The 19958-nt window shown below is 42.3% G+C and overlaps 1 long non-coding RNA gene across 2 annotated transcripts in view; it reads right to left on the bottom strand.

Moving 5' to 3' along the window:
- Positions 1 to 1890: 1890 nt before the first annotated feature.
- The window catches only part of LOC147583325 (uncharacterized), a 172536-nt gene continuing 154468 nt past the window's right edge, over positions 1891 to 19958 (bottom strand). For both annotated transcript variants that reach the window (XR_015248092.1, XR_015248093.1), the window contains 3 exons: positions 11905 to 12017; positions 5110 to 5263; positions 1891 to 4755 (listed from right to left, as the gene is read on the bottom strand). This is a non-coding gene — a long non-coding RNA (uncharacterized LOC147583325). The remainder of the gene's footprint in view (positions 4756 to 5109; positions 5264 to 11904; positions 12018 to 19958) is intronic.

Raw genomic sequence — 19958 nt, forward strand, 5'->3', positions numbered from 1 at the left:
AATTTACCAAGCAACTGCTATGTGCCAGGCATTATTCTAGGTTCCTGGCCCAGAAGATAAATGAGCTGTGCTGTTTACCCCCCAGTAAAGGACTCAGCCTCTAGTGGATCCATGGTCATGGATAGACAAAGAGTTAGGGATGGGTGGCATATTTGTACATAAGAAAAACTGCTTAGTAACAGGTGAGCATGGCTCTAAAACTCACACCTTCTGCAACCATGGCATGTCTGAAGTATAAGAAATGCAAGTAATCTGAGAGCAGAGCAAGCATTTTGGTTTATGAGAAGAGCCATAGGCATAACCATGGCCAGAGCCAATTATTCACTCAGTACCACTGTCTCCTGGCCTTCTGAACTGGGTGTGGATGGGGCCCTGGTTCCCTGTGTTGATTTGCAAAGCCATCTTCTCTTCCTAGCATTACCTTCTTCCAGCTTCCCTGTATTCTACAGTGAATAAACATTTTCTCTAATTCACCCAAGTACTAAAGACTTCATGTGCTAGCACTGAAATAGCCAAGCAGTATAGCCACTAAACAAAATAAAGATCTCTGCCCATGTGGAACTCACATTCAAATGGGGGAGGCAGGCTGCAAGCAAGAAACACTAAATATGAGGTAAAAAGTAAATGAAAGTAAACGATAGAGTATGTTGAAAGGTGACAGGTGCTATGTGGAAAACAGGTAGAGCAGGGTAAGGGGGATCAAAGGTGCTGAGGTGGGAGGGGAAAGGGTACAACTGTCAAGAGAGGGGTCAGGGTAGGCCTCCCTGAGAGGGTGGTATCTGAGCAAAAATTTGGAGGCAAGGAGGTTTGATACGAGGCCCTCGGGAGAAGAGCCTGACCGACAGAGAGAAGAGCTCCAAGAGAAGCCCCAAGCTGAGAAGGGGGCTATTGAGTTGAGGAACAGTGAGGAGGTGAGTGGGGTTAGAACACACTGAACAAGGGGGAGAATGGTGACAGGTGAGGAGAGAGGTAATGGCACCAGTCACGTGGGCCTCTTTATCCTTGCAAGGACTGGCTTGTGAAACTAAGAGCTATTACAGAATTTTTTGAACAGAGACTTGAAACAGGTTTTAATAGGATCTCTCTGGCTGCTTTAGTGAGAACTGACCATGGGAGGCAGAAGGAAGAAGCAGGGAGACCAGTTAAGAAGCTACTATAGGAACCCAGGCATGAGAAGACAGTGGCTCGAACCAGGGTAGTAGTAGAAGTGAACAGATTCTGTACACTTTTTAAAGGGAGCATGTACTGGTTCAAAGAGATAGTTATGTTGCAGTAACAAGAGACCCCCCCAAACCAACAGCTTACAACACTTCATGTCCAGTGTGAGGTGTGAGTCAGCTGTGGCTCTGCTCCTTTTGACTTGGCTTTGGGTCCGGGTCCAGGCTGGCAGAGCAGCCTCTGTCTGGAACATTGTGGATCATTGTGGTAGTGGGAGAAAGTAGATGTGCATACCATACATGGTGGCTCTTAGAGCATCCACTGGAAATGGTATCCATCAATTCTGCCCACATTTATCTAGTTAAAGCAAGTCATATGATCACTCCTAAACTCAACAAAGTGGGGATATTTAATCCTGCAAGAAGGGGCACAACAGGAAAGGAAACTGGATTATTTGATGACAAGTAATACCATCAGCAACACAGAGCCAACACCTTCCCAACAGATTGGAGGTGGAGCATGAGTGAAAGAAAAGTGTCAAGAGTCACTTGAAGATCTTGGTCTGATCAGCCAGCCACAAGGATGGATTGCCATCAACCCAAATGGCAAAGCTACAGGTGAAGTCGTTTATAGAATATCAGGACTGCAGTTTGGGGCACGTTCAGGTCAAGCCGTCTTTCAGATATCCAAGTAGAGATGCCCAGTGAGAAGCTGGATAATATAAGTGTAGATTTAAGGTCAGACATCTGGGCTGGAGAAACAAATTTGGAAAACAGTGCCATGAGGTTGGTATTTAAAGCCATGAGCCCAATGCAATGATAAAGGACATGTAGACAGAGAGAGGTAGGAGACCAAGGGGCACAGCAACATGGAAGGTTCTGGAAGAAGACCAGGAGTCAGGAGGGGAAATTCTGAGAAGAATGGAGCAGTGAGGAAACCCATGAGAGTGTTGTAAGCATTGTCTCCTTTTATCAAAGGAGACAAGAGGGGCTGATTCTATCAAATCCTGTCAAAGATTACAAATTTTACTATTGGATTTAGTGACATGGAGATCATTTGGTGACCTGGAGAAGAGCAGTTTCTGTGGGATGGCAGGAATAAAGCCTGAATAGAAAGGATTTGAGAGAGAATAGGGAAGAAGAATTTAAGTCAGAGAATATGAACTGCACCTTGAGTTTTGCTACGATGAGGAGCAAAGAAATGGGGACTAATGGGAATGGTGGGGTTGCAGGGAATTGTTTTGTTTCTCTTTTCAGATGGAACCTGTAATAGCACAGAAATAAATGCTGATGAGCATGGGTCCAGTGGTGTGTGGAAAATTATACAAAAGAAAGAGGAAAGAATTGCTGGAGCGCTCTTCTTGCCCACAGGAGAGGGGATGATTGGGCTTAGCTTCAGATAGGAGCCCAGATACTCCCTCTGGAAGACAGCAGGTTGCAAGTGCTGGTAGATGGGAAGGGGCAGGGGGAGCATATGAAAGTTCTCTTCTTGTGGCTTTTATTTTCTCCACGAAGTCAGAAACAAGCTCATCAGCTGAGAGTGAGGATGGGGAAGAGGAGTTGGAGATTTGAGGAGAAAGGAAAAGGGGTGAGATTATCCCTCCAGATAGAAATCAGAACAGTGGTTACCGCTGGGGATGCTGGTGCGGGAATCAGCTGGGAGGGACTTAGGAAACTTTCTGTGGGGGGTGGGGATCTATAGTATTCTGTATTCGATAGGGGTGTCGGTTACACAATGCGTGCATTTGTCAATGTCATCACACATCATCTGTGCATTTCAGTGAGCATAAATTATACCTCAATTTAACAAGAAGGAGGAAGAGGAGGAGGAGGAGAAGAGGGAGCCAGGAGAGGAGAAAAGTCACCCAGAAGGTGAAAGAGTAAACGGAGGAGAAAAGTATGGCATTAAAGGCTCATTTGAGGTTTATGGTCATTAATTCAATGAACACCACGGTGGTCGTGGTGTATATTCACCTGCCACAATCCACTGCACAGGTGCTGGGCAGGTTTGGATTGACCCAGGGCTGTGTTTTTGCCAAGCAGGTGGTGTAATGTGAGAGAGATATGTAAAGGGTTGTTTGTAGCAATTGACCACAGTGATTATAGTTTTCAAAATAGGATTTTATACCAAATCCATTAGCAGACTGAAATAGACACCATGGCTATCAAGGTAGAAATGTCCAGGTATTTTAGTGAAAATACTTTCTTGTTGATCTGTCTTGTAATCAGCATCACCTATGCTTTAATCATCTCTGATTGCATCTCATTCTGTTAAATGTTTTCATGTGGTCTTTGAAGAGATACTATTCCAGGGAAGAGGGCCTCCTTTGGGAGAACAGGCAGAAATACATTATTCACCACGTGCAAGTTTTATGGCTCTCCATCATGTGGGCCAATGACTCAGCAATCTTTGCTTTTCTGGGTTATGAGTAGAACACTCCACCATTGCCATCCACCAGGGCTGGCCATGTGGTGGATCAATGAGTAATGGCCCAGAAGCAATGATTACAGAAGTGCAACCAAGCTTTTTACTCCTGAAAACATTTCTTGCCTCATGTCTTGGGCAATGTCTAAATGTTACCAGAATTATAGTCTTCCAGTTTAAGGCTTTGATCATAAATTACAATTCCAGTGATCTTGTTATGAGTAAGTTATACTTTACACTTGAAATTTCCCCATCCTCTCTTCTGCATTTCCACAATGTTTTGACAGAAGAGTGAAGGGTTGAGAAGTTCCCAACACAAAGAGTTCTGTCTTAGGGCTGACAGCCAGTGTGTGCCCCTCTCTCTGCTGAGGACCCCATTCATGGTCCTGCTGCTCCCATTCAGGGTCTGCAGACATAGCATGGGCCCTCTCTTGTGCTGCCTTGACCTTGCAATCCAGCACCCTCAATTCCCCTATACCAACCTATTTGAGACAACTTTACTGAAGGGTCAAGGTAATTTTAAAGGGATTGAGGGAACGAAAAGTTAAGCTGAATGCTAGGTTTGGTTTTCTTCAGAATCCAAAGTCAACAGGAGCCCAAGATGTTAACTCTTCACAACAAGGTTCTTGCTCAGGCTCAGAACCAACCTGTTCACATCCTGAATCCGGAGCCCTCATATCTAAATGTCTCCCTCAAAGAGATTCTTGCCTCTAGTTTTTGGAAGGAAAATCTCCATACCTTCTGGAAAATTGTGCCCCTCACCCAGAGGGATCAATTCTCATCCTAGAATCCATAACCTCTCCCTATTAGAGCACACCCCACATCTGGGCCTTTCAGCAGGGGCTCCAGTAAGACCAGCCACAATGTCTATTGATGCCCCACATGCCTCAACAACCAGTAATTGGGAGGGAAGGGGCTGTCTAGGGTGGGTTCCTCACATGGGTGAGTTGAGGGTACTCACCTGTTTACTTAACACCTATTGATTCAAAGGTGGACCCATTACACCAGCTCCATCCACACATTCCCCCAGGGACAAACATTAGTGTTCCTGGACGGTCTAAAGCCATATTTACTGCAATCAGTAGTATTCCATAGAATCAGGAAGTCACATTATTACACAGAAGAGAATCCAGTTTTTTTCTTGCTCCCACATTCTTGCTTGGTGGACACATCCTGGGTTAAAAACAGAAGCACTGATGTAAGTATCTGTGGAGGAGGGTGTGCTCTTATCCTACTCAGCTCCCATCTTGTGTAAAGCGAGGCAGTTGTCTGTTTGACTTCTCTCCACACTGATGATTGCCCAGGTCCTCCCCCACTCCCTCCTCACACTGGCTCCCCTCCCCCACCACACTTAAAAGATCCGTGGGGGGGGGGGGGCCAGAAAGGGTTCACAGCACAGCCACACAGAGGAGGCATGAACTTTGGCTGCAGAATCGAGATGGGGACATGAAGCTGGGGAAAAGCATGTAGTGAGGTGACAGGCACAAGCTTTAATGGCACACAGAGTTAGGCCACAAACAGACTTACAGGTCATGCTGTTCCTAGTCCTTTGACAATCTAAGGAAGGAATTCTGAGGCCTGACTTCATCAGACTGCTAGCTCATCGGTGATCCAGAGGCTTTCACAGAAATAAAACTTTGAGGTCTTCGGATTTCCCAATGTTTTTGGGTTTTCTTTGTTTCTGAGTAAGAAAAAAAACAAAACAAAGGAAAATTTTATTATTTGTCCAACATACATAGAGAATAACAATGGCAATTTTCCAGAAATGTTGAGAAGATGGCTGAATAAAATTGAGAAGCAATTGGCAGGAAGTAATTTGGTGGCTAAGCATTAGTACACCATATAGTAAGCTACAGATGAAATAACACACCCAGTAATAAAAATATGAAGAGCTACTATAAAGCACCAGGACTTTGACACCAAAATCCTGATCCTATTAAAGTTTATTCACAACTATTTTTTCTAAATCCTAGTTATTAATAATACTCCCTAACATTCGACCAGAAAAATGCTCTCACCTACCTTACTTCACAAAAAGCCTGTAGGCAGAGTGTTATCACCATTTCTATCTGTGAGAAAAGAGCTCAAAGAATTCAGTGGCTTGCCCAAAGTTACACAGTGAAAATGAGATGACCGCCCACATCAAGGGGACCCAACCTGTTCCTGCCACAGGACTTTTTACCTAGCCATTTCCTTTGCCTGGAATGCTCTTCTTCATGCTTCATGTGGCTGGCCACCCATCATTCTACTTGTGCTCCAAATGTTGCGTCCTCAGAGGAGTCTTCTCTAACAGCAGGGTCTAAGGTCACCATCCCCCGTGCCAGTGGTGCTGTATGCCAGGAGGCATCAAACTATATTTGCAGGCCAAATCTGGCCCACCTGTTGTTGGTTTGGGGTTGTTTGTTTATTTATCTTTGTAAATCAAGTTTTATTGGAACACAGCCATGCCCACTCATTCAAATATTGGCTATGACTGCTTTCCCACTGCAGCTGCAGACTGGAGTCGTTGAGACCAATCATACAACCTGCAAGCCTAAAACATTTGCCATCTGGCCCTTCACAGAAAAAGTTTGCCAACCTTTGTTCTGTCCTGTCGTTCCACTTGTTTTCTTCACAACATTAATCATAACCTGTGTGTCTATATCCTGCATCTAGAATGTAAGTTCCATGCCTGTGGTCTTCACCATTATGTCTCTAGCACCTACATCAGTAGATGATCAATATATCATCCTTTGTTGAGGGACAAGTGGGTTTTGGTGTGTTCTAATTTCACAGTCTCGAGGTGTTTTCTCTTTTAAGTTAGGCTGACCAAGGGAGAAAAATATCTGCTCCCCTTTGTTGTTATATATTTCATTGTCAATCAATAGTGCTCGTTTTGCTTTTAAAATAGGTGTCTGGGGTGCCTGGGTGGCTCAGTTGGCTGGGTGTCCAACTTCGGCTCAGGTCATGATCTCATGGTTCATGGGTTCGAGCCCCGAATCGGGCTCTGTGCTGACAGTGTGGAACCTGCTTGGGATTCTCTCTCTCTCCCTCTCTCTCTGCCCCTCCCCCACTTATGCATACACACTTTCTCTCTCACTCCTTCATTCAAAAATAAATAATAAAATAAAACAAAAAAATAAAATAGGTGTCTGAAAGGCATTGCCACATAATTCATTTCAACATTATATTAACTTATTTAAAAAAAATTTTTTTTTCAACGTTTATTTATTTTTGGGACAGAGAGAGACAGAGCATGAACGGGGGAGGGGCAGAGAGAGAGGGAGACACAGAATCGGAAACAGGCTCCAGGCTCTGAGCCATCAGCCCAGAGCCTGACGCGGGGTTCGAACTCAGGGACCGCGAGATCGTGACCTGGCTGAAGTCGGACACTTAACCGACTGCGCCACCCAGGTGCCCCTATATTAACTTATTTAAATTAATTGGCTACTGCTTAATTTTTTTTTAACTTTTTTTTGATGTTTATTTTATTTTTCAGAGACAGAGAGAGAGAGCACAAGCAGGGGAGGAGCAGAGAGACAGAGGGAGACGCAGCGTCCGAAACAGGCTCCAGGCTGTGAGCTGTGAGCACAGAGCCCGACACAGGGCTTGAACTCATAAACAATGAGATCGTGACCTGAGCCGAAGTCAGCGCTTAACCAACTGAGCCACCCAGGCACCCCAGTTACTGCTTAATTTTTAAATTATAATGAATACTTGGCATTTTGATCATGATATTAATGCTCATTAATGAAGTTTCAAAATCCACAATCCATTTAATTTCTTAACATAATACATCTTTTTCTAATAAAACAAAAGTAGGAATCATTAACTACTAAAAATTGCACACTGTAACCATTAGAATCTATGTCCTATCTTCTCTCTTCCCTACTAGAAAAGCCCTGAAAGATTTATCATGGAGAATATGAAAGAAAACTATTTTAGTCCTCTAACAAATTCTTATCTGGCTCTTTCCACCATCACCTTTTGACCTCTCTGGCCCAAAAAAACAAAGGGCAAATTAGGGGTGGTGAGACAGTAGGTAAATGAGATTTACCAGAAATTTCTTCAGATGAAATACTCAGGAGAAAGATTTTTTTTTCTTAAGGTGGGGGTGGGGTGGGGAGAGACTAAGAATTTCTAACCCAGCATTCTCCAGTAGGATCCCCCACCAACACGATCCCAGACATTAATAGATTGGCAACCATGCGTTTAAGCTTGAATCCATGACAGGAGTCCAGTTGCCTCTGAAAACAAAAGAAGATCCAGTACTTGACCTTTAATATCCACTCTGCAACACTGACCTCATCACATACTTTTCTTCCAAATGTCTACTGTGTCATTTAAAAAAAATTTTTTTAATGTTTATTTATTTTTTGAGAGAGCACAAGCAGGAAAGGGGCAGAGAGAGAGGGAGACACAGAATCCGAAGCAGGCTCCAGGCTGTCAGCACAGAGCCCGACTCGAGGTTCGAACCCACGAACCATGAAATCATGACCTGAGCTGAAGTCAGACACTTAACCGACTGAGCCACCCAGATGCACTGCCCCTCCCCGCACTGTGTAATTTAGATTCTCCAGGATCTTTACTTTTAAACATCAAGGATATCTTCACATTCTAAGCCAGGTGACTGTGCTTTCCTCCTTTTCTACTCATTAGCCCCCAAATAACTTAGATTTTTTTGTTCTAATTTCTCCATCAGAATTGTGATGCTTCCCAATGTACATGATCAAAATTCTTAACTTCCAAAACCAATTTTCTCTTTCCTTTGCTGCCCCAAATGTTTCCCTTCAGAACATTTAAAAATAAATGCAGAGGGGAAACATTTTTTGAGGCATTTTATTTTATGTTTGTTGTTCCTATGTCAAGAATACCCATTGTGATGGGTTTATTCAAATAGAAGACTGACTTCCCTTCTAGGAGCTCCTTGTGAAAGAAGTTCCCAGGGTTAGGGAGAAACAATACACAATGCCAGTACTTCCCAAAAGATAGCCCCTGGAATTGCAAATACATCTCTTACATAATTTGCTAATTTAACCTACCCTGACTACCCTATCTCATCTAGTACCCACAATCATTGTCTATTCCCTTGACCTGCTTTATATTCTTCTAGACACGTATCACCAAGTTCTTACCTAACTCACGGATTGCCTCACATTATTTGTCTCCCTCACCAGCATAGAAGCCCCAGTCTTCTATTCCACTCACTTCTCAAGCTTTGAAAGGTACCTACCAAATAATAGGTGCTCAATAAATATTTGTTGAGTGCAGCAGAGGCTTTGGGTTCTCCCTCCTAATCACACCCTTTTTATTCTTGTAGTGTTTTTTTGCACCCCTTTATGTGCTTTTGATTCCAATGATCCCCCTCCCTCCAATTCATCTTCAGAGCGGTGCTCCCTGGGTACCAGAGCTGTTTTGCCACCGCAGGTAGAGGACCTGAGCCCCTGGCAATTACTCCTCCCCTGGGCAGCCCACAGCCAAGGGCTGACTGATAAGCAAAGACAGCACAGCTCCCCTGCCCAAGGGGCTAGAAGGTGGGGTAGGGGTGGTGGGGGAGAGGGGGAGAGGAGGGGAAGGGAGCCAGTGGTCCTTAGCTCAGTATCTGTTTCTTTTTTTTTTAATGTTTATTTTTGAGAGAGACCAAGAGACAGAGCATGAGCAGGGGAGGGGCAGAGAGAGAGGGAGACACAGAATCCCAAGCAGGCTCCAGGCTCTGAGCTGTCAGCACAGAGTCTGACGTGGGCTCAAATCCACCAGCCGTGAGATCATGACCCAAGCCAAAGTTGGACACCTAACCTAATGAGCCACCCAGGTGCCCTGCTCAAGTATCTGTTTCTAAGGAGCCTAACCTAAGACACTGAATGAATGAGTGTGCTAACACTTTACACAAACTCAAATCATTCCTTGAAAATTTCACAGTAAAAACAAAAATATCAACCACATTTCTCTTAATTCTACTCAAAACAGTAATGGATTGATATTTACCACCTGAATCTATGGTAAAAGTAATTATCTGGGGCCTTTAGGAAGGGCTCAGCTTTAAAAGTAATTTCCCTGAACAGTAACTCTAAACCATTGGCAAAAAAGAAATGACTGAGTCAGCCCCCATTAACCATACAGAATTACACTTGTTTGTTAATGCTATCATTTGAAAAGCATTGCTCTTAAAAAACAACAGAGCTGTAACAAAGAAAAATTTCAAATGCATTTGCTTTGAATACTGCCTGGTTCTCCTAAGTCCCCACCAGTATCTCCATTTCTCAGTCCAAACATAGGTTAAGTTTATTTTGCATCTTCAAAATGTCATTCGCAAAAATGGGAGCCTCTCTGCCTGATTAATTTTGATCAAACTGTGCTTCATCTAAATATCTAAAATGCCAGGTTTGCTTTTCAAACGTCCTCTACTGGGCTTCAACTGCCTCCCACAATTCACTTTCCTCTCCTCTCAGGTGGTAAAAGGCCATGTCAAAGACCAAATCTGAGCCATTACTGGCAGATCTGGAAGTAGAGAATAGCAGCATTTTTGAGTGCAGGTAAAGATAATTTCCTGAAATCAATCCTAACAAGAAAGACAACCACCTACATTTCCATTTCCCTGCCCTGTGGATCTTGCAGTGAGCAGGTCTTTTCCAGTAATGCTTTTAGGATCATGACTAACATTTAAAGAAATAAAGGATGTCAGTTTTTATAAGCAGTAGCTAGAATTACATGAATACCTCCATTTTTACACATTCTGTTCTCATATGTTTTGTTTCTGTCACCTTGTTACTTTAGCAAAGTCTTTCTCTGTATCCTTCCTGACACCAAAAGTATACTAAGTCAGAGTTATTCTCAACAAAAATCCACAGTGTCTCATTTGATTGTGTACACATTTCTCCTTACGTCCTGGCTGTAACAATAACACCGCGCACTTTCACAGGATCGCTCTCTGGGGTCAGCTCTAATGAACAGAAATTAGACTGTAAGTCTCAAGAGATTTTGTTCACTTAATGGTATTTGCTTACATGGACTTAGTGTGTATGCACGTTCACAATAGGCACTTTTGGTGCCAACACCCAAGACAATAGGGTGTTTCCACAAAAGCCTTGGGCCCACCCATGGTCTCACAAGGGCTCTTCCTCCACACTTGAGGGGCCCCAACTGGACCTCCAGGGCATTACAGCTGAGCATCTAATCCCAACCACCCCATGAAAATTTCTATGGAGGAAAATATCTATGGAGATAAATAAACGCTAGGAATTTAATGTAGTCACAGAAAGTGCATCTTCTATTTCATGCCAACAACCATGTGCCATGTGCAGTAAACTATGATAACTGTGTGTATGTGAACTCAGTTTAGTGTTATCAAAACTGTGCGGAAAAGCTCATTCAGCACCTTCACGGATGCGCCTAACATTTTGCTGCATAGTAATTACACATAAATGGCAAGCAGTTCTCCTAAGTTGCTGAGATTACTTTGGCCAAACCAAGTTTTATAGTTTATGTTTTGGTAAGTTTGTCTGGTTGTTGCTATGCATGTGTGGTTTAATAATGTTTCTAGGGGCACCTGGGTGGCTCAGTCGGTTAAGCGTCTGACTTCAGCTCAGGTCATGATTTCACCGTCCATGAGTTCGAGCCCCGTGTCAGGCTCTGTGCTGACAGCTCAGAGCCTGGAGCCTGCTTTGGGTTCTGTGTCTCCCTCTCTCTCTACCCCTCCCCTGCTCGTGCTCTGTTTCTCTCTCTCAAAAATATATAAACATTAAAAAAAATTTTTTTTAAATGTTTCTAAATGTCAATTATCGGCAAATTTCCCTAACATCATATAAATCCAAACAATACAAGACATCGGTCCAAAGACTAAACCTCCAGTGGCTGGCGCTCCACGGGCAGTAGAGCTCACCCGCTGGTCCTAAAACCAGACATTGTGTTCTTATCTTCAGTGTGCCTCTTATCCTCCAGTTTGGTCACCTCCCAGCCATCTTCCTTCCAAAAAGCTGGGCCCCCTACTCTAAAGTCTCCACATGTTGCGAAAGCTCAAAAACAATGTAGCAGAGAACCTAAGGTCACCACTGTCCCTCAGAGTCTAGTGTTCAGAACTGACACATTATAAACCATACTCCTAAACATCCATGCCCACAGCTAACACCATTCATATTCCAGGGCAATACTTCTTTACATGTCTTGTCCTATGCCCTATGATCTCAGAATGAAAGCTGATTGCAGCTGAGTGACATGACAGTTTATGGGAGGTGTCTTTGCTGACTTTGGAGACACGGTTTTGACTTTGAAACACTTAAGAGAAAACACAAGTTAATTTCTCATATCGTTTCTCTCAAAGTGAATTCAATAGATCCTTGTATTCACCAAGTAGCATTTTCCAGTGGTGTCAAAGCTTCTCTTCGTGTTCCAACCCCAGAAGGTTTGGTTCCGGGGGACACACAGATTGCCACTGTATTTTCAACAGTTGTATACTGGCCCTTAGGAATATATATATAGTAATATTAACAAGTTCATGTCACTCTTAAATTATATACATGTAAGTTTGGCTGTGACCTTCACGAAACATGACACCATTTTAAAATATTGCTGCATGACTCTAGACATTGCTTTGAGACGAATAAATCACAATTATATGTGATAGTAATTTATATGACACAGAATGTGACATCGTGTGAACTTTTGGCCCACAAGTCAAAAAGCATTTCTAAAGCGTAGACTCTGACTGTAAAGAACTTTTAACAATTCTTTTCACAATTTACTTCATTCTTATTTTTCCTGTATGTGTACCATCGAATGGCGCTCTCATAGTGTGCCTGTGACCTCTTCAGAGTTCCAAAACCCTTTGTGGAGATCCACAACATCAAATTTATTTTCATAATATATTAAAATATTGTCCTAATTACTATACTAATATTTGCACAGATGATGCAAGAACAGTGATGGATACAACTGCTGGTGCTTTAGCACAAATCAACCGATGGCATGAAATCTAGTAGTAATCACTGTTCTTCACTACTGTCCACTCACATTAAAAAAAAAAGAGAGAGAGAGGGGCGCCTGGCTGACTCAGTCGGTGCAGCGTGTGATTCTTGATCTCGGGGTTATGAGTTCGAGTCCCACATTGGGTGTAAAGATTACTTAAAAATAAAATCTTTAAAGAAATAGCATACCTAAGACCACCACAATAAAGGGAATATCATAATAAAGTGAGTCAAATGAATTTTTTGGTTTGCTAGTGCATATAAAAGTTATGTTTATGTTATACGATAGCCTATTAAGTGTACAATAGTATCATGTCTAAAAAAAACAATGTATACACTATAATATAAAATTATTTATCACTAAGAAATGCTATACATCATCTGAGCTTTCAGCAAGTCATAATATTTTTGCTGGTGGAGGGTCTTGCCTCAATGTCTTTGGCTGCTGACCGAGCAGGATGGCAGTTGCTGAGGTGGGGTGGCTGTGGCAATTTCTTAAAATAAGACAACAATGAAGTTTGCCACATGGATCAACTCTTCCTTTCATGAACAATTTCTCTGTAGCACGCGATGCTGTTTGATAGGATTTTACCCATAATAGAACTGCTTTCAAAATTGGAGTCAGTCCTCTCAAACCCTGGTGTTGCCTTTTCCACTAAGTTTATGTAATATTCTAACTCCTTTGTGGTCATTTCAATAATCTTCACAGCATCTTCCTCAGGAGTAGATTCCATCTCAAGAAACCACTTTTCCCTGCTCATGCATCAGAAGCAACTCCTCATCCGCTAAAGTTCCGTCATGAGATTGCGGCCATGCAGCCCCATCCTCAGGCTCCATCTTCTCATCCTAGTTCTCCTGCTGTTTCCACCCCATCTTCAGGTCCTTCCTCCACTGAAGTCTCCAACCCCTCAAAGTCATCCATGAGGTTTGGAATCAGCTTCTTCCAAACACCCGTGAATGTTGTGGATGGAGCTACAGTGTATTATGCTAAGAGAAATAAGTCAGTCAGAGAAAGACAAATACCACATGATTTCACTCATATGTGGAATAAGAAACAAAACAGACGAATATATGGGAGGGGGTGTAAAAAGAGAAGAGAGGGAAACAAAAGTCTCATTACGAAAGTCCTAGATGATATCTTCCAATAGAAGCCTGTTTCATCTACACTGAAAATCTGTTGTTTAGCCACCTTCATTAGTGATCTCAGCTAGATCTTCCGGAGAGTTACTCCAGCTTCTACATCAGCACCTTCTGTTTCACCCTGCACTTTTATGTTATGGTGGTTCCTTAAACATCATGAACCAACCTCTGCTAACTTCAAATGTTTCTTCTGTAGCTTCCTCACCTCTCTCAGCCTTTACAGAATTGAAGAGAATTAAGGTCTTGCCTTGGATTAGGCTTTGGCTCAAGGAAATGCTGTGGCTGGTGTGCTCTTCTACCCAGACCACTCAAACTTTCCCCATGTCAGCTATAAGGCTCTTTCTCTTTTTTATTATCCATGCACTCACAGGAGTAGTATTGTTAATGCCCTTCAAGAACTTTTCCTTTGCGTTCACAACTTGACTAACTCTTTGGAGCGAGACATCTAGCTTTTGGCCTATCTTGGCTTTCTAGCTTCCCGACTGGGCTTAATCATTTCTAGCTTTTGATTTAAAGCAAGAGATGTGCAACCCTTTCTTTCACTTGAGCACTTAGAGTCCATTGCAGGGTTATTAACTGACCTAAATTCAGTATTGTTGTGTCTCAGGGAATAGGGAGACCCAAGGAGAGGGAAAGAGATGAAGAACAGTCAGTGGAGAAGTCAGAACACATACATTTATCAGTTAAGATCTCCATCTCATGTGGGCGCAATCCGTGGCACCCCAAAACAATTCCAATGGGCGCAATCCATGGCACCCCCAAACAATTACAATAGTAACATCAAATATCGTGGATCATGGATCACCACAGCAAATATAATATTAATGAAGACGTTTGAAATATTATGAGAATTACCAAAATGTAATACAGAGACACAAAGTAAGCAAATGCTGTTGGAAAAATGGCGCCAATAGACTTGCTCCATGCAGGGTTGCCACGCTTATCACAACGAATTTTACCTCAGCTCTATTAAAGAATATCAAGAACTATGTCTGTTCTGAAATGGTAGTGAAAATATTAAGCTCTGGCACCATTAAAAAAATTTTTAATATCAGATTATTCCTCAATTCTCTATAAGTAGTAAAGAAACAAACAGTAACACTTCCTAATTCTTTTTTCTAACACACTGCAGAGAAAAGAAGTCCCATGCTGTGGAACTGCACCAAACCTTACCTGCCCATGCTGACAGCAAAGATGGCCTAGCTTATAAACAGATAGAGTGGTCTTCGAAGATCCAGGAGGGCCATTTTAGCCCTGTTTCCCTTGCCACACTGTCAGGCCTAAAATTCCAAGACTAGAGACTGATTGGCTTAACATTAAAATAAAAATCTCCCTGAGAGGGGTGAAACATTTGAGGTCTTCTGCCATTTATAACTAGTGGAATTGAGTTTATCAGCTGCTCCCCAAAGATGTGGACTCAGGAACCTTCAAGAGAGTGCTTTTGCTCCCTCTGTCTGGATATCCTGAGAAATTTCACTTGGGGGTCCTCTTGCCTCCCTGGGCACTTCCAGGAAGCTGAGTCTAGGCCCCGTACTCTGTGCACCCACCTCTCTCTTCCCATCAAGCACTGAGGCTGGGGAAGAAATGGGAGGCTGTATGTTTAGTATAGGGTAAAATCTTTTCTGCAATTATTTCTGACCTGGACAAGTTGTCTTTTTCACAATGCACTTCATAATCTATTCATTAAGTTATAGGAACAAAATGAATTTTTGTTCTCTTGTCATCTATATCCCTTCCCTGAAGCAATGGGCACAAAACAAAAATCCATGATAACATTCTCTCCAATATCATAATTCACCCATAACATGACTACCATGAACTCCAGTCCTCCATCCAGCCTGCATTCTCAAACAAGGATAGGTTAATTATGGTAACTTCCTAGGAGGAGTGGAGGAATGACATGGAAGGAGGAGCAAGGCTGAACGGGAAGATGGTAGGCAACCCCAGATGAGAAAGCAGGAAGGAAGGTAGACTTCCACCAACAAATCTGGAAATTTCTGCAATCACCATTATAATCCTGGAAGTCCTAGCCAGGCACAGGACTCATCACATGACACAGCCCCCACTGATATGTCAGCTGTAGTGAACCAATATTATCAGGATGGTACTCACAGACCCATGGAATTCTTGGTCAGCTAACTAGGCACTCTCACCCCAGGCATTTCACTGCTCATGAAATAACCCAACCCCATGGTTTGTTACTAATGTTTTTTAGATCATGCTCTTCCTATTCTTTGTGGTAGATATCCACTGTAGATATTACTCATCATGCTTAACTGGAGAAAAGAGAAAGGAAAGATATAGGAATAAAATACATATATGCCTTTATCTCAAATAATTTCCTACTACAGAGGACATAGGAGGTCAGGTAGCATTAGGTCACCGAGATTTCACACTGGACACCTTGGACTATGGTTGTGGCAGTGTCCAGGAGACAGAACCTGAGGTTGGTCGGATACAGTTTATGAGAAGCAGGAAGGGTCAAAGAGAACCCCCAGGTTGCTGATTTGTGCATCTGGGCAGATGGTGGTGTCATTTAGTAAAACAGGGAGCACAGGAAAAGAGGGGGTTTCAGCTGGGAGAATGATGTATTCAGCTTTGGACCATTGGTTTTGAGATGCCTGTGGGACATCTTAGCAGATTTTGAGGACACAGCTGCGAATCAGAAGCAGCAGCAGCCACCAGCTGTGCCAGGAGTGGCAAAAACGGCCATTCTTTGTTCTCCGCAGCCAGGGGGAGGCCTGTTCAAGATGGGCCGGCTGATTGGTAATTAAGTACAGCAGAGTGGAGGCATACATCTCCATTTGAGCGGCTGCAGGCCATTAACACACTGTGCAATTCTCTTTACTTAACACTGCACTCAAACAAATAGTACATCTGGAAAGTTAATGCCCATTCCAGAGCCATTAGGGTCTGCAAATCAAAACTTGTCTTTCAGTAACATGCAGAGTGAAACAAAATGGTGTTCAAAGGGGCTAAGTGATTATTCCATGCTACGTGATGCTATTCATGAAACTCATAAGGTGTCTGCTTGTCATTGTTCATTAACCAACCCTCTTTGCTCAATCCATAATCCTAAACCCAGGGTGAGGTTGTGCCAGCATCACCTTTCAGGGGAAATCACAGAGGCAATTTAGCATGATGCTGATTAATAAACTCATAGCAATATAGTGTCTATCACATCATCAACAGCAATTGTCCCCATGTGACACATTGCCTGACAAAAAGGATCTCCTTTTTCCAGAAACTAAAACCCAATGTCAGCTGGAAAATATTTTTGTCCCCTTGATAAGACAGGGATACCCGTATTTCTGTGTTGCAAACCAAACCTAAGCTAATTTGCTCAATCAACAAATTGTCAGATTAGAAGTAAGTCAGGCTATCACTCTACAAACTTGTATCATCATGCATGATGCAGTAGAAATCTCAAACTAAATGTTGCCATATATACAAATTTATTAGTAATCAGGAATGAAACCTGGTTACCCTAAGAGTAGTCCCTGCTCTCTGTCCTAGGCAATATAGTCCAACAGAAACCTTGCAAAAAGAGTTCCCTCTGAGGCAGATGCATTGATGTTCTGACAGCAGAATCAGCAAACCTTCTAGGTGGCATGGTCCTTCACTAAGCAGGGAATGCAAGACCACATGGATTTCTAGACCTTGGGTCCTAACACCAAATATGTGTTGTTGTTGGGCCTGCTACTCATGATGGTTTATTTATCCAAGGGCCCATCAAATCTAACACATATTTTTTAAACTATTAATTTTACCAAGGAAATTATTCCTAACATCTCTTATGCTAATTAACAAGCCCTGTGGTGTAGACTTAGATGTATGTATGTATGTATGTATGTATGTATGTATGTATGTATGTATTTATTTTTTAATATGAAATTTATTGTTGGTTTCCATACAACACCCAGTGCTCATCCCAGCAGGTGCTCTCCTCAATGCCCATCACCCACTTTCCCCTCCTCCCCACCCCCCATCAACCCTCAGTTTATTTTCAGTATTTAAGAGTCTCTTATGGTTTGCCTCCTTCCCTCTCTGTAACTAGATGCCTATATTTAAAACACTAGTGCTAACCTCCTTAGAATGTGGATTCCCAGGTAGAGGGCTCCAAGTACTAATTAAGCAATCTTGCCTAAAAGGTATATTCTTGATTAAAGCCTCTCCAAATGTTAGTTTAAGGCCCTAGGATTTAATGTTAACTTATACCCATATATATCACACACTGAGATATTTTAGAGTAAAAATCACACAGAGACAGTATGACATTCGGGTTTTTATTTTTGTCCTTGCTCTGATGTTAAAAATAAAACCAAAATTCATAGCATGGGCTATGTTCCAGTATCTTTTACCATATAACAAACTATCTCAAAATGTAGTAGCATCTAATGTACAGTGTGGTGATTATGGTTAATAATACCATATTACATACTTGAAAGTTGCCAAGGGAGTAGATCTTAAGTGTTCTCACCACAAGAAAAGGAATGGTAATTATGCGGTGTGATAGATGTGTTAGCTAACAGCTCTGGTGGTAATCATTTAGCAGCACATAAGTGTACCAAATCAATAGGCTGTACACCTTAGACCTACACCATATTATATGTCAATTATATCTCAGGAAATTATATCTCAAAGGGGAAAAAAACCTTAATGGAGTAAAACAACACTAATTACCATTTATTTTGTTCACAAATCTACAATTTTGTCATGGCTAATTGGGAGTAACTTTACTCTGTTCCACAGTATCTGGGGCTTCAGCTGAAGGACTTGGGAGAACAGCATGAGGAGTCAGGGCTGGAATCACAGGAAGTCTTTCTGGCTCACCTATCTGGTACCTGGACTGGGAAGATTTGGATACAGGCTCAGCTGGCACTGTGGATGTGAACATCTGTAAGTGGCCTCTCCACTTATAGATGTTTTGGGCTTCTCACAAAAAGGTGGCTGGGTTCCCAGAGGGTGCTCCCCAGAGCGAGTGTCACAAGAGAACCAGAGCATGGCCTTCACAGGTCTCAGTGCAGAAATCACACAGCCTCACTTCCACGATGTTCTATGGTGACAAACCACCCCAGATTCAAGGGAGTGGAATTAGACCCTGCCTCTAGAAGGGCAGTGGTTGATTGCTGCACAAGATTGTGGGGGATGGGAGGTGTTGGTGTGGTCAACCATTCGAAAAAACAATCTGCTAAAGGCTAGGACTAAAAATGAATAATACATGGTCACTGGTCCTTTATCCTAAGAAAAACCTCATAACTTAATTGTGGAAACAGAAAAATAAACTAATAATTCTAATATAAGACGGTGATAGATCAGGAATCAGCAAACTGTGACTTGCCTCCTGTTTTGTAAATAAATTTACTGGAACATAAAGCCTAAAATATATACTTTCTGGTCCATTAGAGAAAAATCTTGCTAACCCCTGCAGTAGATTCTAGTAAAAAAAAGCTTTGGCAGTGTTGAGGAAGGGAAAATTAAATTTTTATAGGAATTTCAAAGATGTAAAAAAGGTAAAATTTGGGCTAAATTTTATTCAATGATTTATCCCTATTTGCCTTGTCTGAGAACAGATTTAGGGAAGTTTAGAAGGATGTGGAAAGAATAACTAAGGGTTCATCCACTAGTGGTGCTGGGGAAGGGACATTCCAGGCAAAAGGAGCGACATGTATATAACATGTCTAAGGAAATGAAAGGGTGGTATATGTTCAGAGAACTATAAAGAATTCAGTGCACTGGGCCATGTAGTGGACACTCCAGGGCCAGCAAGGAACAAGAAGTCATATGAGACCAAGAAATATGAAATCTGAAGCATGGAGCCTGAAAACTCTCAGGAGAACAGTGATGAAGACTGGATCCAGGCAGAGCCAGTAAGAATGCAGAAACAGGGTTGTGTCATCATTTCCTCACTTACTCAGCCGTGTCTTCATTTGTGACCTCATCAGAGATGTCTTCTCTAATCAGTGCATCTAAAATGGCAAATCCCTTCTATTACTCTGTGTTCCCTTACCTTGCTTTATTTTTTTCCCTAGCAATTAATACCAGCTACCATTATGTATTTATTTCTCTATGGCCTATTTCCCCCATTAGATATAAGTTCCAGGAGGATGGACTTTATCTGTTTTGTTTGTTGCCATTACCCCAGTGCCCAGCACTTGTACGATAGACTCATCTGTTGAATGAATGAGTGAATGAATGAACAGGGAAATGTCAAGGAGCAGAGTGTCCATAATTCAGGAACACCCTGGATGTGGGAGGTAGGAAGGGGAAAGCATGAGGGCCGTTCCAAGATTCCTA

The sequence above is a fragment of the Puma concolor genome, chromosome A2 (genome assembly GCF_028749965.1).
Source record: "Puma concolor isolate L17-30 chromosome A2, mPumCon1.1.hap2, whole genome shotgun sequence".
NCBI lineage: Eukaryota > Metazoa > Chordata > Mammalia > Carnivora > Felidae > Puma > Puma concolor.